Source organism: Hylobates moloch, unplaced genomic scaffold (genome assembly GCF_009828535.3).
Source record: "Hylobates moloch isolate HMO894 unplaced genomic scaffold, HMol_V3 SCAFFOLD_14, whole genome shotgun sequence".
Classification (NCBI taxonomy): Eukaryota; Metazoa; Chordata; class Mammalia; order Primates; family Hylobatidae; genus Hylobates; species Hylobates moloch.
The window spans coordinates 43443092-43466070 of record NW_026652289.1 but is presented as its reverse complement, the minus strand read 5'-3'; the positions used below and the strand labels follow the sequence as shown (position 1 = coordinate 43466070).

Genomic DNA, 22979 nt, shown 5'->3' with positions numbered 1-22979 from the left:
CTTGTACAGCTCATATCTCTCCATAGATTTCCCTCAATTTTCCCTCTAGAGACTAGAGGCAGGCTCTAGGAACTTTGACTTGCCATAGAAGTTAATCTTCTTGCCCAGCCTGACTCAGTGAGGAGCTTATGCAAAGAAATTTGTGTTTTCCTGTAAATCACACCTTCCTCACAACACTGTAACCACCTACGAATATGGAGGAAAGGGAGTTTGAGGAACTAGAGGGAGGAACAGAAAGACTCTTATCAGGAGGGACTCTTGTGGTTTCACCTTTTACTTTGATGGAACTGATATTTCTTTTTTTCTTTTCTTTTTTTTTTTTTTGAGATCAAGTCTCACTCTGTCGCCCAGGCTGGAGTGCAGTGGCATGATCCTGGCTCGCTGCAACCTCCGCCTCCTGGGTTCAAGCGATTCTCCTGCCTCAGCCTCCCAAGTAGCTGGGATTACAGGTGCCCACAACCATGCCCTGCTAATTTTTATATTTTTAGTAGAGATAGGGTTTCACCATGTTGGCCAGGCTGGTCTTGAACTCCTGACCTCAGGCAGTCTGCCTGCCTCAGCCTCCCAAAGTGATGGGATTATAGGCATGAGCCACCGTGCCTGGCCCGGGAACTGATATTTCTAATAGAACTCTAAATTCTTCAGGGATGGATTCCACACTCAGGCACCACAAATTATAAAGCAGATGGGGGAAGAAAACACACTCCGGTTTTCCTGTGGCATTGTGAGTGGGTGCAGTGTCTGGAGATGTACTTGCTTAGCAGAGACAAGCCAACCCAGTTGGCTGGGAAGGAAAGGGTCAAAAGGAGGCCATCACACAAATGTGTAGCCATGGAAAGCTAGCTGCTTTTAAGAGTTTAGGCAGAGATTGTAGGATGAGGACAGATTGAAAGCTTTCTGTCTAAGTTCAATTATAGTGCTATTTTAATATTAGATTTCTATGTGATCATTAGTCATCTTCAACAAAGCTAATGAGAAAAATGGGTAGAGAACAATAAATGGTTATTTAAAAGGAGTGAATTAGTATAAATCAGGTCTGAGTTTCTTTCATATGGTGCATCATAGGTATTCAATAAATGCCAGTTGAATGAATGAACACTGTTGTTTTGGTTTGCCTGAGTTGTCCTCTTTTAACTATCCATTGATTCATTCAGTAGTATTGTGGGGCTTTTATTATTGTCAGAGATTTGTGGGCATTGAGTTGAAAAGACACAGTCCTTGCCCTCAAGGAGTGTATAGATACATGTACACATTAGCGTGTAAACAAATAAGATTAATGTGATCATGGGGGGGGATATTTAAGAGGGAGGGTTTCAGTCTGCTCAGGAATTAGCAAGGAGGAACTCACTGAGAGGGCAGCTTTTGATTTGAAATAGGGAAGGAATTTCTGGATGTTAATTTTATAAGAGCACCACATTCTAGGCAGAGGCAGAAGCAAGAGCAAAGACAAAAAAGCATGAAAACAATGAGTGATATGTATCAAGACAAAAAATTCCTATTCCTTAACCCAATTTTTCTTTTCTTAAACTATGTCCTAAAAAATCACTTTGAAATGTGAACTGAGATTAATGTGCAAAAATATCAATCACAGTATTATTTATAATTGGAAATATTATAACCTGAAAAAGCTCAATAATAGGGAAAGCTTTGTAAAAGTGATATATTTCCACATCATATTATGAAGCAACACACAAAAATAGGTTAGGAATGATGTTTGTTGTGGGAAACAGCTTATGATAAAATATTGACTAGAAAAAGTAAGTCTCAAAGTTCAGAGTGATATAATCTACATTCCCAGCAGCATATGCATGTCCATTTAATTGAATCCTCACCAACAATAAATATTACCATTTTTCTAAATTTTTATTACTTTGATTTGTGAGATTGTTGTCTTGATCTAAATTGCATTTCTCTGATTATTGGATAGTTGAATATTTTTACGAGTTTCTCTGTTTTTTATTTCCTCTTCGTGAATTACATATTCCCATTCTTCTATTGTCTACTAAGATATTAGAGTGTTCCCACCTTAAAAAAAAGAACTAGAGATAAGATATATAAACCAATGTTGATGGACATTAGGCAATGAAGGGCAGTGATTTCTGAGAGATAAGCCCTTAAATTCCCCCAGCTCATTGTCTCAGAGAGCTTCTAGATTGCAGTGCAGGGACAATGAACCCACTTGCAGCCCAGCAGACTCCCGGAGTTAAAGAAACATTTGGGAGACAGAGCTGAAGGTCTGGAGAAACCAAGGTGCATAGCATTTGTAGGACAGAGTACTAGAAAGAAAGCTGCACAGAAGGAACACTCTGGAGATCTTCAGGGATTACCCTCAGGTATTTAGTTGGATATGCAAGCGTGCTTATAGGGAAATTAGCCAAAGCCAAGGAAAGACCACCTGAAGGAAATGGAGGGAACAATATCTGACACACACACAGGACTGGAAATAGTACTTGGTTCTGAAAGGCAGACTGGAAAACCTCATGACTCATGGGACATTGGATAAAGTACACAGGATTTTTCCTCAGTAGTGAAGAGTAAAGTCATCCCTTGATATTCGTAGAAGATAGGTTGCAAGACCTCTTGTAGATACCAAAATCTGTGGAGGCCCGAGTACTTCATATAAAATATTGCAACAGTCGCATATAACCTATGCACATCCTCCTGTATACTTTTAAATCTTTAAATTACTTACAGTACCTACAAATGTAAATGCTATTTAAATAAGTTGTTAGACTGTATTGTTTAGGGAATAATGACAAGGAAAAATCTGTTCATATTCAGCACAGATGCAATGTTTAAAAATATATTGGATCCACAGTTGGTTGAATCCATGTGTGTGGAACCCATGAATACAAAGAGCTGACTGTTGTTACCTCTAGACTGAGTGTTAGCTCTAGACCAGGGCTCTGGTCCTGCTAAACAAATATTAAAAGCAAGACCAGGAATCATAAAACTACTTCCAAGTAAATTAGCTGCATCCCAAGTCAAAGCCTCAGAATATTTACTGGAACACAAAAATATTCGCACTAAATGAGGTAAAAGTCACAATGTGTAGAATCCAAGAAGAAATTATCAGGCATGCAGAGGAACAGGAAAGTACTACCAATGATGAGGAGATAATTTATTCAATCAAAAACAGAACTGAGATAGATGTTATAATTATTAGGCAAGAACACTAAAGAGCTATTCTAACTATATTTCACATGTTCAAAAATTAAGTAATGACACAGAAGATATAAGAAAAACCCAAATTGAACCTCTAGAGATGAAATCTACAGTGTGTAAGAGATAAACACACTGGATTGAATTAAGGAAAATTAGATGTGGCAGAAGAGAAGATGAGCTTAAAAATACAGAAACAGAACATTTCCAAAATGAAACACACAGAGAAGAGATTTGAGAAGAAGAGAGCACTAGTGAACTATGGGGCAACTTCAAGCAGCCCAATACGTATAATTTGAGCCACTGGGGAGAGGAGAGATAGGTAGGGACAGAAAAAAGTATTTGAGGAAATAAAGGCTTAAATCTCTGAAATACAATTAAAATGATAGGGACACAGAAAACCATGTGCATAAGAAACATGAAAAAAACGACTCCAAGGAAAATTGTAATTAAACTTCTCAAAACCAGCCAGGTGTGGTGGCTCATGCGTGTAATCCCAGCACTTTGGGAGGCTGAGTTGGGCAGATTGCCTGAGCTCAGGAGTTCGAGACCCTGGGCAACATGGTGAAACCCCCCTCTCTATTAAAAATACAAAAATTAGCTGGGTGTGGTGGCTCATGCCTGTAATCCCAGCTACTCAGGAGGCTGAGGCGGGAGAATTGCTTGAACCAGGTGGTGAATGTTGCAGTGAGCTGAGATCACACCACTGCACTCCAGCCTGGGCGAATGAGCAAGACTCTGTCTCCACAAAAACAAAAACAAACAAAAAACTCAAAACCAACGACAAAAAAAAAAAAAATATTCAAAGCACCCAGGAAAGGAAAAAAGATGCATTATGTATACACAAACAAAAATAAGAATCTAACAGATTTCTTGTTGGAAACAATGCAAGTGAAAAAACAATGGTGCAGCATCTTTAAAGTATGGAATTCTGTACTCAATGAAAATAGCTTTAAAAACTGCTGATGAAATAAAGACTTTTCAGACATATGAAAACTAAAAGACATCATCAACAGCAGACTCTCACGCCAAGAAATATTAAAAGAAAACTTCAGGCAGAAGGAAAATGATACGGGTGGAAAGATGTATCTATTCAAAAGACCAAGGAGTACTAGAAATGAGTAAATATATTTGATTTTAGATTATTATTTTAGTCTCTTTAAAAATAGCTAAGTATTTAAATAAAGGTAATCACAATGTAGTCCGGAGTTTATATTTTTTGTAAAGTTAAAATATATGACAACAAAAGCACAAAGATCAGGAAGAGAGAAAAGTATTCTATTATAAGTGTCTTTTGTATTAAATGGCATATTAACAATTAAAGGTAGACTATGATAATTTGAAAATGTATACTAAAGCATCCACTAAAACAGTTAAGCGTTATGGCTAATAAGTTGACAAGAAGGTAAATTGTTATAAAAACATTGAATTCATCCAAAAGAAGCCAGGAAAAGAGGAAAAGATAGTTAAGGAACAGGTGTCACAAATAGACAAAAAATTAACAAGAATGTAGCCTTAAACCTAACCGTACCAACAAGATGTCAATGTTGCATACTCTATGTAAGGGCAAATATATAATCATATTGATAAACCAGTGACTCAATTATGCTGCATATAAGAATCACCATTCGCAATTGCAAAAATATAGAACCAGCTCAAATGCCCACCAATCAACAAGTGGATAAAGAAATTGTGGTATAAATATACCATGGGATACTACTCAGCCATAAAAAGAAATGAAATAGTGGCATTCACAACAACCTGGATGAAATTGGAGACTATTATTCTAAGTGAAGTAACTCAAGAATAGAAAACCAAACATCTTATGTTCTCACTTATAAGTGGGAGCTAAGCTATGAAGATGCAAAGCATAAGAATGATAAAATGCACTTTGGAGACTTGGGGAAAGGGTGGGAGGAGTGTGAGGGATAAAAGACTACACATTGGGTACAGGGTACAGTGCTCAGGTGATGGGTGCACCAAAATCTCAGAAATCACCATTAAAGAACTTATTCATATAATCTTCACCTGTTCCCCAAAAACCTATTGAAATAAAAAATTTAAAATTGTGCTACATATAAGAAACCCATTTAAAATTTCTTATTGATATATAATAATTATACATGTTTATGGAGCACATGTGATATTTTGATACATTCATACAATGTGTAATGATAAAATCACAGTGTTTAGGATATCCATCACCTTGGACATTTATCATTTCTTTGTGTTGGGAATATTTCAAATCTTCTAGTTATTTTGAAATATATATCGTTGTTAACTATCATCACTTCACTATGCTATTCAACACTGGAACCTATTCCTTCTATCTAACTATGTTTGTACCCACATTAACCGATTTCTCTTCTCCCTTCCCCACTCCCAGCCTCTGGTAACTATCGTTCAACTTTCACCCCCATGAGATCAACTTTTTAGCTCAGACATATGACTTAGAAAAATATGAGTGGTAGTTGTCTTTCTGTGCCTCGCTTATTTCACTTAACATAATGACCTTCAGATCCATCCATGTTGCTGCAAATGACAGGATTTCATTCTTGTTTAATGGTGGACTAGTATTCCATTGTGGATATAGACCACATTTTAAAAATCCATTTATCTGTTGATAAACACTTAGGTTGTTCCATATCTTGGCTATTGCGAATAGTGCTGCAATAAACATGGGAAGCAGGTATCTCTTTAATACACTGATTTCCTTTCTTTTGGTTAAATATTCAATAGTGTGATTGCTGGATTGCGTGATAGTTCTATTTTTAGTTTTTTTTTTTGAAACTTCCATACTGTTTTCTATAATGGCTGTATAAATTTACATTCTGACAGGGTATACAAGTTCCTTTTTCTCCACATCCTTGCCAGCATCTGTTATTTTTTGTCTTTTTGATAACAGCCATTCTAATTAAAGATTATATCTCATTGTGGTTTTGATTTGTGTTTTCTTGATGATACGTGATAGTGAGCATTTTTTCATATATCTGTTGGCCACCTGTATGTCTTCTTTTGAGAAATGTCTATTTAGATCCTTTGACCACTTTATTATTATTATTTTCCCCATTTAAGCAGTTGGCATTCATCAATACTCTCAGATGTCTCTACCAACATAGGCTTCATCAGAAATCTTTGTCTACTTTTTAATGGAATTATTTGTTTTCTTACTATTGAATTGGGTTCCTTGTATATTCTGGTTATTAGTCCCCTGCCAGAGAGTTTGCAAATATTTTTTTTTCATTCAGCAGATTGTCTTTTCATTCTGCTGATTGTTTCCTTTTCAGTGCAGAAGCTTTATAGTTTAATGTAGTCCCATTTGTCTGTTTATGTTTTTGTTGCCTGTGCCTTTGGGATCTTAGCCATAAAATCTTTAACTAGACCAACGTTCTGAAGAATTTCTCCAGTGTTTTCTTCTAGTAGTTTCATAGTTTTGGGTTTTACATTTAAGTCTTTAATCCATTCTGTGTTGATTTTTGTATGTGGTGAGAGATAGGGGTCCAGTTTCATTCTTCTGCATATGGATATCCAGTTTTCCCATCATCATTTGCTGAAGAGGGTGTCCTTTCTCCAAAGCATGTTATTGGTGCTTTTTTCAGAAATCAATTGACTATAAATAGGTGAACATCTTTCTGGGTTTTCTGTTCTGCTCTGCTGGTCTGTATGTCTGTTTCTATGATAGTACCATGCTGATTTTGTTGCTATAGCTTTGTATTATATTTTGAAGGCAGGTAGTGTAATGCCTCCAGGGTTGTTCATTTTGCTTAGGATTGCTTTGGCTATTTTGGGTGTTTTGTGGTTTCATATGAATTTTGGAGGTTTTTCTCTATTTCTGTGAAGGATGTCATTGGTATTTTGATGAGGGTTGCATTGAATTTGTAGATTGCTTTGGAGTAGTATAGTCTCAAGATTAATTTTAACAATATCAATTATTCCAATTCATGAGCATGGGTATCTTTCCATTGGTTTGTGTCCTTTTCAATTTCTTTATCAGTGTTTTGTAGTTTTCCTTCTAGAGGTCTTTCACCTCTTGGTTAAATTTATTTCTAGGCATTTTGTTATTTTTTTGTAGCTATTGTAAATGGGATTGCTTTCTTGATTTATTTTTCAGTTAGTTTATTATTAGTGACAGAAATACTACTGATATTTGTTGATTTTTTTATCCTGCGACTTTACTGAATTCAATGATCAGTTCTAAGAGTTTTTTTTCATTATTATACTTTAAGTTTTAGGATACATGTGCACAAGGTGCAGGTTTGTTACATATGTATACATGTGCCATGTTGGTATGCTGCACCCATTAACTCGTCATTTAGCATTAGGTATATCTTCTAATGCTATCCCTCCCCCCTCCCCCCACACCACGACAGGCCCCGGTGTGTGATGTTTCCTTTCCTGTGTCCATGTGTTCTCATTGTTCAATTCCCACCTATGAGTGAGAACATGCGGTGTTTGTTTTTTTGTCCTTGTGATAGTTTGCTGAGAATAATGGTTTCCAGCTTCATCCATGTCCCTACAAAGGACATGAGTTCATCATTTTTTATGGCTGTATAGTATTCCATGGTGTATATGTGCCACATTTTCTTAATCCAGTCTATCATTGATGGACATTTGGGTTGGTTCCAAGTCTTTGCTATTGTGAATAGTGCTGCAATAAACATACGTGTGCATGTGTCTTTATAGCAGCATGATGTATAATTCTTTGGGTATATACCCAGTAAAGGGATGGCTGGGTCAAATGGTATTTCTAGTTCTAGATCCCTGAGGAATCGCCACACCGACTTCCATAATGGTTGAACTAGTTTACAGTCCCACCAACAGTGTAAAAGTGTTCCTATTTCTCCACATCCTCTCCAGCACCTGTTGTTTCCAGACTTTTTTTTTCTTTTTTTTTTTTGAGAAGGAGTCTCGCTCTTTCACCCAGGCTGGAGTGCAGTGGCGCCATCTCGGCTCACTGCAAGCTCCGCCCCCCGGGGGTTCATGCCATTCTCCTGCCTCAGCCTCCCGCGTAGCTGGGGTTTCCAGACTTTTTAATGATCGCCATTCTAACTGGTGTGCGATGGTGTCTCATTGTGGTTTTGATTTGCATTTCTCTGGTGGCCAGTGATGATGAGTACTTTTTCATGTGTGTTTTGGCTGCATAAATGTCTTCTTTTGAGAAGTGTCTGTTCATATCCTTTGCCCATGGGGTTGTTTTTTTCTTGTAAATTTGTTTGAGTTCATTGTAGATTCTGGATGTTATCCCTTTGTCAGATGAGTAGGTTGCAAAAATTTTCTCCCATTCCATAGGTTGCCTATACACTCTGATGGTGGTTTCTTTTGCTGTGCAGAAGCTCTTTAGTTTAATTAGATCCCATTTGTGTATTTTGGCTTTTGTTGCCATTGCTTATGGTGTTTTAGACATGAAGTCCTTCCCATGCCTATGTCCTGAATGGTATTGCCTAGGTTTTCTTCTGGGGTTTTTATGGTTTTATTTAGGTCTAACATTTAAGTCTTTAATCCATCTTGAATTAATTTTTGTATAAGGTGTAAGGAAGGGATCCAGTTTCAGCTTTCTACATATGGCTAGCCAGTTTTCCTAGCACCATTTATTAAATAGGGAATCCTTTCTCCATTTCTTCTTTTTGTCAGGTTTGTCAAAGATCAGATAGTTGTAGATGCGTGGCATTATTTCTGAGGGCTCTGTTCTGTTCCATTAGTCTATATCTCTGTTTTGGTACCAGTACCATGCTGTTTTGGTTACTGTAGCCTTGTAGTATAGTTTGAAGTCAGGTAGCGTGATGCCTCCAGCTTTGTTCTTTTGACTTAGGATTGTCTTGGCAATGTGGGCTCTTTTTTGGTTCCCTATGAACTTTAAAGTAGTTTTTTCCAATTCTGTGAAGAAAGTCATTGATAGCTTGATGGGGATGGCATTGAAGCTGTAAATTACCTTGGGCAGTATGGCCATTTTCACGATATTGATTCTTCCAACCCATGAGCATGGAATGTTCTTCCATTTGTTTGTATCCTCTTTTATTTCATTGAGCAGTGTTTTGTAGTTCTCTTTGAAGAGACCCTTCACATCCCTTGTAAGTTGGATTCCTAGGTATTTTATTCTCTTTGAAGCAATTGTGAATGAGAGTTCACTCATGATTTGGCTCTCTGTTTGTCTGTTATTGGTGTATAAGAATGCTTGTGATGTTTGCACATTGATTTTGTATCCTGAGACTTTGCTAAAGTTGCTTATCAGCTTAAGGAGATTTTGGGCTGAGACTATGGGGTTTTCTAGATATACAATCACGCCACTCACAAACAGGGACAATTTGACTTCCTCTTTTCCTAATTGAATACCCTTTATTCCCTTCTCCTGCCTGATTGTCCTGGCCAGAACTTCCAACACTATGTTGAATAGGAGTGGTGAGAGAGGGCATCCCTGTCTTGTGCCAGTTTTCAAAAGGAATGCTTCCAGTTTTTGCCCATTCAGTATGATATTGGCTGTGGGTTTGTCATAGATAGCTCTTATTATTTTGAGATACGTCCCATTAATACCTAATTTATTGAGAGTTTTTTTTAGCATGAAGCATTGTTGAATTTTATTGAAGGCCTTTTCTGCACCTATTGAGATAATCATGTGGTTTTTGTCTTCAGTTCTGTTTATGTGCTGGATTACATTTATTGATTTTTGTATGTTGAACCAGCCTTGCATCCCAGGGATGAAGCCCACTTGATCATTGTGGATATGCTTTTTGATGTGTTGCTGGTTTCGGTTTGCCAGTATTTTATTGAGGATTTTTGCATCAATGTTCATCAAGGATGTTGGTCTAAAATTCTCTTTTTTTGTTGTGTCTCTGCCAGGCTTTGGTATCAGGATGATGCTGGCCTCATAAAATGAGTTAGGGAGGATTCCCTCTTTTTCTATCGATTGGAATAGTTTTAGAATGAATGGTACCAGCTCCTCCTTGTACCTCTGGTAGAATTCGTCTGTGAATCCATCTGGTCCTGGACTTTTTTTAGTTGGTAAGCTATTAATTATTGCCTCAATTTCAGAGCCTGTTATTGGTCTATTCAGAGATTCAACTTCTTCCTGGTTTAGTCTTGGGAGAGTGTATGTGTCGAGGAATTTATCCATTTCTTCTAGATTTTCTAGTTTATTTGCATAGAGGTGTTTATAGTATTCTCTGATGGTAGTTTCTATTTCTGTGGGACTGGTGGTGATATCCCCTTTGTCATTTTTTATTGCATCTATTTGATTCTTCTCTCTTTTCTTCTTTATTAGTCTTTCTAGCAGTTTTTGGTGTAGTCTTGGTTTTTCTAAATATAAGATCACGTTATATAAAAAGAGAGACAATTTGACTGTTTTGCAATTTAAGTGACTTTTATTTCTTTCTCTTGCTAGGGATTGTTCCGGCTAGAACTTTCAGTACTATGTTGAGTATGAATAGTGATAGTGGGCATCGTTGTCTTGTTCCAGTTCTCAGAAGAAATTCTCTCAGCTTTTCTCCATTTATTATGATACTAGCTGGGTTTGTCACATGTGGCTTTTATTATGTTTCTTATGTTTTATTATGTTTCTACTATGCCTAATTTGTTAAGAGTTTTTTTATCATGAAGGAATTGTTCAATTTTATGAAATGCTTTTCTACATCTTTTGAGAAAACTGTATGGTTTTTATCTTCCATTCTGTTTATATGATGTGTCACAGTTATTGATTTGTATATGCTGAACCATCCTTGCACTCCTGGGATAAATCCCCCTTGATCATGGTATATTATCTTTTTGATGTGTTGTTGGTTTGCTAGTATTTTGTTTGCTCTATTTTGTTGAGGACTTTTGCATCTATGTTCATTAGGGATATTGATCTATAGGTTTCTTTTTTTGTTGTATCCTTGTTTGGTTTCTGTGTCAGGGTAATGCTGGTCTTTAATTTTTTGGAATAATTCGAGAAAAATTGGTGTTAGTACTTCCTTATAAGTCTGGTAGAATTCATCAGTAAAGACATCTGGTCCTGAGTTTTTGTTGTTGTTGTTGTTGGGGGACTTTTTATTACTCATTCAATCTGATACTCATTATTATTCTGTTCAGATTTCCTATTTCTTCCTGGTTCAATCTTGGTAGATTGTATGTATCCAGGGATTCATCATTTTCCTCTAGGTTTTCTAATTTGCTAGCATATAGTTGTTCATAATAGTATCTGATGATTCTTTTTATTTCTGTGGTACCTGGAGTAATACCTCCTGTATCATTTCTGATTTTATTTATTTGGGTCTTCTCTCTTTTTTGTTAGTCAGTTAGCAGTTTATTGATTTTATTTATTTTTTAAAGACTTCATTTCATTGATCCTTTGTATTTTTTTAGTCTCTATTTCATTTAGTTCTGCTCTGATCTTTATTATTCCTTTCTTTCTACTAATTTTGGGTTTGGTTTGTTCTTGCTTTTCTAGTTCCTTGAGGTGCATGACTAAATTGTTTATTTGAAACTTTCTACTTTTTTGACATAGGCATTTTTTTTGCTATAAACTTCCCTCTTAGCCCTGCTTTTACTGTATTCCACAGATTTTGGTATGTTGTATTTTTACTTTCATTTATTTCAAGAATTTTAAAATTTCCTTCTCAATTTCTTCCTTGACCCAATGGCCATTCAAGAGCACGTTGTTGAATTTCACTTATTTCCAAATTTCCTTTTATTATTGAGTTCTAGTTTTATTCCACTGTGATCTGAAAAGATACTTGATAGGATTTTGATGCTTAAAATTTACTGAGATTAATTTTGTGGCCTAACATATGGTCTGTCCTGGGGAATGTTCCATGTGCTGATGAGAGGAACGTGTATTCTGTGGCTGTTTGGTGAAATGTTCTATAAATGTTAGGTCTACGTGTTCTAAAGTGCCATTTAAATCCAATTTTTTTTGCTGATTTTCTGTCTAGATTATCTGTCCAATGCTGAAAGTGGGGTGTTGAAGTCCCCAACTATTATTGAATTGGAGTCTATCTCTCCAGTAAGGTCAATGGTGGGTAGAGCAGGTTAATCTCCAAGTTCCCTGATTGTGCTAGCATGGGGAGTGATACCAGGTGGGGCAGACCTGTCCTGAAGCCTGCTGATGGTGCACATAAGCACCCAAACTGGCAAGCAATATTGATGTGTATGTCCCTAGATGGTGTGGTCATCGTGGTGGCAGTGGTGAGGACAGGCTTGTCTTTAGGCCCCAGGAGGGCTCCCAGACAGACCAGACTCCAAGCCTGCTGAAAGCACACACATGCGCAGAGTGCCTGTGTCTGGGGATGCAAGGTTGCTGTCAGTGGCAGCAGCCCCAGTCAGGTGGCTCTTAGGTTCTGGGGAGTGCATGCTTCAGCTCCCTTTGTCCTAGAGAAAGCTTCCCTGGTGCACTGCACTGCCATCCACTGGGATGTAGAACACCACGTGGGCTAGAGTGCTGGGGACCTGGCTGCAATGCCGGGTCCAGCCTGCCTACTTGGTGGACATGAGGAAATATCAGTGGGGCTCCATGGATGTGGAAATTCAGGGGCTGTTGGGCCCCAGGGCAGGATGTCATCTGGTGGGGCCTGGGCTCTTAAAATGGCTGTGTGTTGCAGCTGCTTGTGTCTGGAGAGTGTGTGGGATCCAGCCTAAACTACATTTCTGGAACAATGTCATGGTATGAACACTAGGCAGCTTCATATACTAGTCTCAGGGCCCATGAGGGCTGAGGGGCTCTCCTGTGGCTAGGATTGCAGGAGTCTGTGGGAATGTGGAGTCCTGGGGATCCTTTGCTCACCTTTTCCCTGCACTGGGGAGTTTCTTCTGACACAGAGCTGTTCTTAATCCTGGCCAGGCCAGATGCTTAGCTTCCCTCTCCTTCCATGCCTCAGAGATTCCCTGGGTGCCTCCAGGTAGCCATCTTGAAGTCTCTCCACTCAGAGCTGTGTATAAACACACTTTAAATATAAAGACTCGAGTGGGTTAAAAGTAAAAGGTGAAAAAGATACACCAAGCTAATGATAATCAAAAGAAAGCTAGGAAACTTTTTCTAATATCAAATAAAGTAGATTTCAGAGCATAGAATATTGCCAGGTATAAAAAAGTAGTTCCATAATAGTAAAGGGTCAGTTTATTAGGAGCAAATGACAGCCCTAAATGTTTACCTAGTAACAGAGCTTCAAAATAATTGATGTAAAAACTGATAGAACTGCAAGGAAAAATAGATCCATGACTTTAGTTGGAGATTTTAATAACCCTTTCTGAATAATTGACAGAATGAGTAGAGAGAAAATCAGTAAGAATATAGATGATTTAAATAACACTATCAATCAATGTGGCTTAATTGATATTCATAGGATACTTTATCCACCTACAGCAGACTATACATTCTTTTCAACTGCAATGGAATTTTTACAAAGATAGATAATATTATGAACCATAAAGCCAGTCACAATGAATTTATAAGAATTCAAATGGTATTAAGTATGTTCTCTGACCACAAGGGAATTAAATTATCAACAACAGAAAGTTTTCTGTAAGAGTCCCCAAAATATGAAAATTAAATAATGTACTTCTAAAGGAACTATAGGTCAAAGAAGAAATCAAAAGTGAAACTAGAAAGTATCTTGAACTGAATGAAATTAGTACGGCATATTAAAATCTCTGGGATGCCACATTCTTGGGGGAAATTTATAGACCAATAGGCACGTATCAGAAAAGAAGAAAGATGGAATCTTTCATCAACAACCACAGCTTCCACCAGAAGAAAGGGGAAAAAGAAGATTGAAATATAAAGTAAGTAAAATGAAGGAAATAAGAAAAATCAGAATAGAAATAAATGAAATTACAAATAGAAAAACAATAAACAATTCAATCAAAAGTTGGTTCTTTGAGATCAATACAATTGATAAAACTCCATTCCAGGCTGGGTGTGGTCGCTCACACCTGTAATCCCAGCACTTTGGGAGGCCAAGGTGGGCAGATCACGAGGTCAGCAGATCAAGACCATCCTGGCCAACATGATGTAACCCTGTCTCTACTAAAAATACAAAAAAATTAGTTGGGCGTGTTGGCACCTGCCTGTAATCCCAGCTACTCGGGAGGCTGAGGCAGAAGAATCGCTTGAACCAGGGAGTTGGAGGTTGCAGTGAGCCAAGGTCACACCACTGCACTCCAGCCTGGTGACAGAGCGAGACTCTGCCAAAAAAAAAAAAAAAAAAATTCCAATCCAGACTGATAAGAAAAAGAGAGAAGACACAAATGACCAGTATCGGAAGTGAGAGGCAAAATTCCTACAATTTCTGTAGATATGCAAAGGATAATAAGGAAATACTACTAACAACTCTGTGCCAATAAATTGGACAACTTAGATGAAATGGAAAAATTTCTTGAGAGACGTAACTATCAAAGCTCACCCAAGAAGAAAAAGATAACCTATATAGCCCTATATTTGGTAATTGAATTGAATGTATGGTTAAATTATCCCCACAAAGAAAAGTCTAGTTTAGATGGGTTCCCTGGTGAATTCTACCAAACACTTAAAAATAAATAATAACAATTCTGTACAAACTCTTGGAGAAAATTTAAGAAGAGACAGTATTTTCCAACTTATTCAATGAAGCCAGCATTACCCTGATAACAAAAGCAGGTAAAAACTTTACAAAGAAGGAAAACTTCCAACCAATATCTATTAAGAACAGAGATTCAAATATTCTTAACCCAATTTTAGTAAATTGGTATTGACAATATATACAAGATCAAGATCAAGTGATATTTGTTGCAAGAATGCAAGACTGGTTTAACACGTGTAGAAATCATTATATATAATTTATTATATAAAAAATAAAAAAACCCAACAATATATGATTATCTCCATGGACCCAGAAAAAACATTTGACAAGATCTACCATTTCCCAATTAAAAACTCAATACATTAGAAATAGAAGGGAACTTTCTCAGTAAATCACATCTATGAAAACTGTTAAGTGATATCATACTTCATGGTTAAAAGACTGAATGCTTCCCCAGTAAGATCAGAAAAAAAACTAGATGTCTACTCTCATTAAATCTATTTAACATTATATTGGCGATTCTAGTCAGTGAAATAAGGCAAGGAAAAGAACTAAAAGACATCCATCTGGGTAAAGAAGATGTAAAACTATTTGCAGACGATTATCTTTGTAGAAATTCCAACAGAATCTATACACAAAAAATTACAAGAACTAATAAGTGAGTTTACCAAGGTTCCAGGATGCAAGATCAACATACAAAAAATTATATTTCTACATAGTGCAACAAATTATTGGAAATACATCACTGAAAATTTTTAATAATATAGTTTACAATAGCAATATAAATGTAAAAACTTAGGGATAAATCTGCCAAAAGATGTAAAAGACCTGTACACTGCAAGCTACAAAACAATGTTGAAACAAATGAAAGAAGACATAAATAGAGAGATAACTAGAGGTAATGGTTCAGAAGACTTGATATTGGCAAAATGTCAATTTTCCTTAAATTGATCTATAGATTCATTGCATTCCCAGTGAAAATTGTGAAGGCTTTCTGTATGTTGTAGAAACTGATATATTGATTATAAAATTCATAAGGAAAGACGAAGGACCTAGAATAGCCAAAGCAAATTTGAAAAAAAAGAACAAAATTGGAGGACAAAGAATACTTTAAGACTTATCATAAAGCTACAGTATGGAAGATAGTGGGGTATCAGTGTCAAGACAGATTAATGGAACAGTATAGACACTTCAAAAATAAACCCACACGCGTGAACAATTAATTTTTGGCACAGGCAAATTTCATAGAGGAATAATAGTATGTTCAATAAATGGTGCTGGAAAATCTGGATATCCATATGCAAATGATAGATTTCAGCTTATACTTTACAACATAAACAAAGATGAATATAAAATGGATAATAGACTTAAATGTGCAACCTACAGCTATAACATTTCTGGAAGAAAACGCAAGGAAAACCTTCGTGATCTTCAGCTAGGCAAAAATTATTTATGTAACAGCAGTGAAAACAATTTATAAACAATTGATTAACTGAACTTTATCAATATTAAAAACTTCTGTAGCTCAAAAGGCACTATTAAGAGAATGAAGACACAGGCTACACACTGGAAGACAATATTTGCCAATCATGTACCTTGTAAAAAAGTTTTATTCTGTATATACAAAGAACAGTTAAAATTAAATAATAAAAAAGAACAATTAAAAATGGACAAAAGATTTGAACAGATATGTCACTAGGGAAGATATACAGATAGCAAATATGCACATAAAATATGCGCAACATCAGAATTAATTAGGGAAATGCATACTAAAACTGTAATATGATACTACTATACACTTTTAGAATGGTTAGAATTTAAAAGACTGACCATCACAAGAATTGGCAAAGAAGAATACGAACACTCACACTTTGCTGGTGGGAATGAAGAAATGGTGCAACCACTTTGGAAAACAGTCTGGCAGTTTCTTAAATATTAAACACACACCTATCATATCATTCACCCACTCCTTTTCTAGGTATTTATTTACACAATAGAAATGAAAGCATATATTCTTACAAAGACTCATTTACAAATCTTCATTGCTTCATTCTTTATTTGTAATAGCTGAAAACTGGAAACAATCCTTACATGTATCAACTGGTGAATAAACTGTAATGTTTTCATACAATAGAATATTGTTCAACAATACAAAGAGAAAATCACTGATATATGCTGCAACATGAATAAATCTCAAAATAATTATGCTGAGTGAAAAATGCCAGATAAAAAAGTATATACTGTATTATACCATTTGTATTAAATTCCAGAAAATGTAAATTAACTATGGTGAGAAAAGGAAGATCAACGGCTGTCTGGAGATGGGGGTTGGAGGTGAATATGGAGTAGGAGGGAGGGATTATAAAGAAGAATGAGGAAAATTTGAGGAGGATATTGATATTCATTATCTAGATTGTGGTTATGTTTCAAAGGTACATACATGAAATCTCATCAAGTTGTACACTTTAAATGTGTATAACTTATTGCGTGCCAATAATAAGTCAATACATCAGTCAAAAAACTAAAAAAGTTCTCTTTGTATTAAAGAATATGCACAGTAAAATCTTTAAAGAAGGATACCAATAACTAGTTATTTTGAATGGTGGGGGGTAAATAATTAACTTTATTTTTTGTGTAACATTAGAAATGACTTTTGTAATTATAAAAATTAAAATTAAATGAAAATAATTTCAGTACTATCTAGTCTAAAATATATTCTTTTTGATTGTGTGGCTACAGGCAAATGCATTATAACTAACAACACCATCAACAATAATTAGATCATGCATTCATTAGTTCAAAAAGGAATCGAGGGGAGTTTTGACAGGTGAACTAGATTTAATTCATCAGTGCTGGGGATGGAAAGGAAGGGAATAAAATAGAGAAGGGTTTTTTGAGCAGAGAATAAAAGCATTAGAAAATGCATAAAGCAAGAAGTGGACTGGTTTCGGTGGGACAAATAATTGGTTGGATATTAATATAAGGTGACGTTTGAGATGGGTGGTAATGGGAGAGAAAGGCATAAACCAATTCAAGGTCTTGTCTCTATATCTTGTCCACTTTCTCCCTTGTTTCCTTTTTTTCTCTCTGCTCCTCTTCCTCCCTTCCTCTCTTCTTCCCTTTCCCTTCTCTTCTTTTCCCTTTGTCATCTTAGGTTTTTTGCATGCTAGGGAATTTCGTTGTGTTTGTTTACAACCTGAATAATTCAGTTTTCTGCTACATCCTATCTGCTGTTCACTGTCTCCCACAAAGTATCTAACTGTATTTTCTATATGTATACATTCAGTTCTTTATATTCTTAGATTAATGGTCTCATGACAGCTTTGGTCGAGTGTTATAGACCCAAATGGCCCCTAGAATATTCTCGAGAATGCACATCACGTACTTCCAAATTAATTTCCTTTTTCTAAATTGCATTTACTCTCTTTCACAAGAAGTTACCCCTTGAATTTTCAGGAAATTGATTACCTCCTTTTTTTGAACTAAAGGATAGTTTTCTTTGCTATTTCAGCATTGCAGAAGCAGAGCTGTTCTCTCAGTATTATTTTTAATTAATAAGTCACATTGGATTATGCTGGAGTTTGATATAGGTCTCCACTCAAATATTTTATAGGAGGATCTCTAAGGTCAGAATAAAAGAAGCAAAAGGAAACCCTAGTACAATTTTAGCAGTTTACGTGTGGCGTTTGCAGTTTACAGTTTCCTTGGAGAAGGAGTGTAGTGGAACAGGTCTATATCCATAGCAACAGATGTTGTTATTTTATTTCAGTATCACTGATATGATGCTCCCCATTATGGCTAATTCTCATGTGTGTGTGTGATTAAGAGCAAACCTTGAGGAGTTCTTATATGCGGGTTTACTAAGGAGGAAGGTAATCAAACTCATGCTTGTCCAAAAGATTCTCATGTGGTTTTGACCTTGAGTTCTTGTTTCTCTGGGATAGGGGATTTCTCCAGTGTTTACTCGTGCCTCTGTCCCATCTCTGGCTATCAGAGAGTCTTCTAAATATTTTACTTTGGCATATTCCATTCCTGTTTCTCAGGACTGCTAAAATTTTTGCAGTTTGAATATTTCTATGAGACTTTCTTTTTTTTCTTTTATTTTTATTATTATACTTTAGGTTTTAGGGTACATGTGCACAATGTGCAGGTTTGTTACGTATGTATCCATGTGCCGTGTTGTTTTGCTGCACCCATTAACTTGTCATTTAGCATTAGGTATATCTCCTGAGACTTTCTAAAGGGTAAATAAAACAATTTTCACTCTATGACATAGCAGTAAGTTTCTTAGTTCCATAGAATCTTTAAACGCTTTATGCAAATGAAAAAGTAAAAGGTACTCAATTTAATACCCTCACTTTATAAACAAGAACAATGAGTCTAAAATAGATGATTTCCTATAATTTACACAAGTAAATAGTGGGTAGAAAAGCTCTCCAGGTCTCCTGATGTCCTATGCATATCTATTTTCACCACACCATGCTGTAGCATGATGACTTTTTTCCTCAAATTTAAAAACAGAAATGATTAAATGACTAGAATAAATAAATAAAACATGTGCAGTGGACGGTTTTACTGGAGCCCAAGGGCTCTAAAGAGGAAAGAGCCAGCCTCAGGCCTCTGTTTCCTTGAGGATAAACTAATTTGTTTTTGAAAATGGTCCACCCTAATCATAGTAATCCTCATCACACATAATAAAATCACATTTTATATGGCGTTTCAGGCCAAATGTATCCCCCCAAAATGTTTTTCAGAGCTAATACCAAAGTCCCTCAATTAGATGATGCCATTGTGGAATTAAATAAACTACAGAACTCAAATATAAAAGGGTAAGAGGGGAGGTGGAAAATGATCATTCTGAAACAAGATCAAGAGTCAATGAGGCAGAGAAACATGAGTCAGTTCCAGATGGCAGCCACCCACTAATCCTGAGCGCACGTGTGCCCCTCCGCCATCTCTGGGTAGCCGTGGGTGTTACAGCTCCAGTTTGCCACAGCCACAAGCTGGTGTACACATTCCTTAAGACAGAAAGAGATATAAGTGTTATAATGTCTTATTGATAGAGATTTGATTTCCAAGAAATGCAAAGAAAATTGCTTTTAAAAAATTTAATTTGCTGATTTTTCTTTCCATTGTTGGGAGAACCCAAATATTGACTTCTTAAATTTTGTTTGTAGTGGGGACAAATGTTCATTCCAAGTAGCATCCTAGTAGTAGTCTTTTTCTCATCAGGGTTGCAGTGAAGGCTGAAATGAGTTCATTGAATAATTAGTCATAAGGTCAATAGTAATTCTGTTTGTTAAAGCAGAAATATAAGAGTGTATTTTGGAGGGCAATTATTAAGAGGCTTTTGATTTTCTTTTTATGCACGATCTATTCTTTCTTTTTTTTTTTTTTTTTTTTTTTGTCTCAAGAGGGCAAACAGCTTAAAAAGGGAGTCTTAAAATCATTTCCTGAATTTGAATGTTGGCCTGCCTTGCTAGGTTGGGGAAATTCTCCTGGATAGTATCCTGCAGAGTGTTTTCCAACTTGGTTCCATTCTCCCCGTCACTTTCAGGTACACCAATCAAACGTGGATTTGGTCCCTTCACATAGTCCCATATTTCTTGGAGGCTTTGTTCATTTCTTTTTACTCTTTTTTCTCTAACCTTGAAAATGGCCATACTGCCCAAGGGAATTTATAGATTCAATGCCATCCCCATCAAGCTACCAATGACTTTCTTCACAGAATTGGAAAAAACTACTTTAAAGTTCATGTGGAACCAAAAAAGAGCCTGCATTGCCAAGTCAATCCTAAGCCAAAAGAACAAAACTGGAGGCATCAAGCTACCTGACTTCAAACTATATTACAAGGCTGCAGTCAAAATTGACAAATGGGATCTAATTAAACTAAAGAGCTTCTGCACAGCAAAAGAAACTACCAGCAGAGTGAACAGGCAACCTACAGAATGGGAGAAAATTTTTGCAACCTACTCATCTGACAAAGGGCTAATATCCACAATCTACAATGAACTCAAACAAATTTACAAGAAAAAAACAACCCCATCAACAAGTGGGCAAAGGATATGGACAGACACTTCTCAAAAGAAGACATTTATGCAGCCAACAGACACATGAAAAAATGCTCATCATCACTGGCCATCAGAGAAATGAAAATCAAAACTACAATGAGATACCATCTCACACCAGTTAGACTGGTGATCATTAAAAAGTCAGGAAACAACAGGTGCTAGAGAAATAGGAACACTTTTACACTGTTGGTGGGACTGTAAACTAGTTCAACCATTGTGGAAGACAGTGTGGTGATTCCTCAGGGCTCTAGAACTATAAATACCATTTGACCCAGCCATCCCATTACTGGGTATATACCCAAAGGATTATAAATCATGCTGCTATAAAGACACATGCACACATATGTTTACTGCAGCACTATTCACAATAGCAAAGACTTGGAACCAACCCAAATGTCCATCAATGATAGACTGGATTAAGAAAATGTGGCACATATATACCACGGAATACTATGCAGCCATAAAAAATGATGAACTCATGTCCTTTGTAGGGACATGGACAAAGCTGGAAACCATCATTCTCAGCAAACTATCACAAGGACAAAAAACCAAACACCGCATGTTCTCACTCATAGGTGGGAATTGAACAATGAGAACCCTTGGACACAGGATGGGGAACATCACACACCGGGGCCTGTTGTGGGGTGGGGGGAGCGGGGAGGGATAGCATTAGGAGATATACCTAATGTTAAATGACGAGTTAATGGGTGCAGCACACCAACATGGCACACATATGCATATGTAACTAACCCGCACGTTGTGCACATGTACCCTAGAACTTAAAGTATAATTAAAAAAAAATCATTTCCAGCTTCTTAAAAAGGGAATTCTAAAATAATGTTTTTTTTCTCTCTCAAGGTCAGCTTTTGTTTTTGAAAATTACCTTTTAAGTAGTTCCTATAGGGTGGGATTTCATCACTAGAACTGGTTTATGGGTGTCCAAAACTTGAACAACTGAATTCATTCAAATCTTTGGGAGAAGGTGTATTTGCTGTCCCCCAAAATGGGTTTGAAAATATCATGCGTTCTGTTCTTACTTATAAGCCAGAGCTGAATGATGAGAACACATGGACACATTGGGGGGAACAGCATGCACTGGGACTTGCAGGGGGTGGGGCATGGGGAGGGAGGGTATCAGGACATATAGCCAATGTATGCTGGGCTGAATACCTAGGTGATGGGTTGATCTGTGCAGCAAACCACCATGCCACATGTTTACCTGTGTAACAAACATGCACATCTTGCACATGTACCCCGGAACTTAAGCTGAAGAAAGAAAAAAAAAGAAAATGTTATGCATTCCAACACAAGCCTCTGGGCCTCATGTCATGATCAGTGAAAGTGAACAGTGGAGAAGTCAATGTCAGTGTAAAGATTGTTCTTTTGTGCTATGTATGGATGCTCCAGGCCTTTCAAGCCACCATTTCAAGTGTAGTGTTAAACGTGAGGGCAAACCTGCTGTGGGCCTGTCAAAATGCTTGCTGTGGGAGTGCTGTTTTATTCTCAAGGGCCAGGCTGACATGGAGCCCTCTGGCTGCCATAAAGTCCTCTTGTTGGTAAATCTCACAGAGGGTATCATTACTTTCAAGAATTTGATCCATCAATACCAATAAAAATGGAGCATCAGTTAGCAACCCCAAATGTGTCAAATCTTTTTATGTACACTCTCTTATTTAATTTTCACATCACTGTGAAGTTGGCTTTTATGCTGCTGTTTTACAAATGAGGAAACAGAGCCTGAGAGAAATTTGGTAACACGCATAAGGTCATATCAGAAATGAAGTTCAAGGCAGAATGTGACTCTAAATTCCACACTCTTTTCATTATACAGTGCACACTGGTTTTTCAAGTCATCCAGCCCCAGGCTATGCTTATTTCCATTAATAATTTGAGGACATTAGTCTATTATTTATACTAATGTTATAGCAAACAAAGTTAAGGCATTTGTAACTGCTTTTTCATTTTTGTGTTTAAGCAAAAACATCCAAACTACACTGCAAACTCACATACTGGAATGAAAACCAACACACACCCCCATCCACAAATCAGTTAACAAGGTTGTACATAGTATCAGCAATTAAAAAAGGATACGGGAGAAGGAAAGACACTGCTTTACATTATTACAGGCTGATTTCTTTACAAGTTTTTTTAAAGCGGAAGATCCCTGCTTCCTTTTTCAAATGAATTCTAATATGAAATTCCAAAATACAACACAGATAAG

At 36.7% G+C, this 22979-nt stretch overlaps 1 protein-coding gene and 1 non-coding gene across 2 annotated transcripts in view; one reads left to right on the top strand and one right to left on the bottom strand.

Annotated features, from left to right (window-relative positions):
- AGBL1 (AGBL carboxypeptidase 1) overlaps positions 1–22979 on the top strand; it is an 825749-nt gene that overhangs the window by 84167 nt on the left and 718603 nt on the right. The window lies entirely within an intron of this gene.
- Positions 6223–6295, bottom strand: LOC116482783 (small nucleolar RNA SNORD74). Its single transcript, XR_004252048.1, has one exon. It is a non-coding gene; the product is annotated as a small nucleolar RNA SNORD74 (small nucleolar RNA).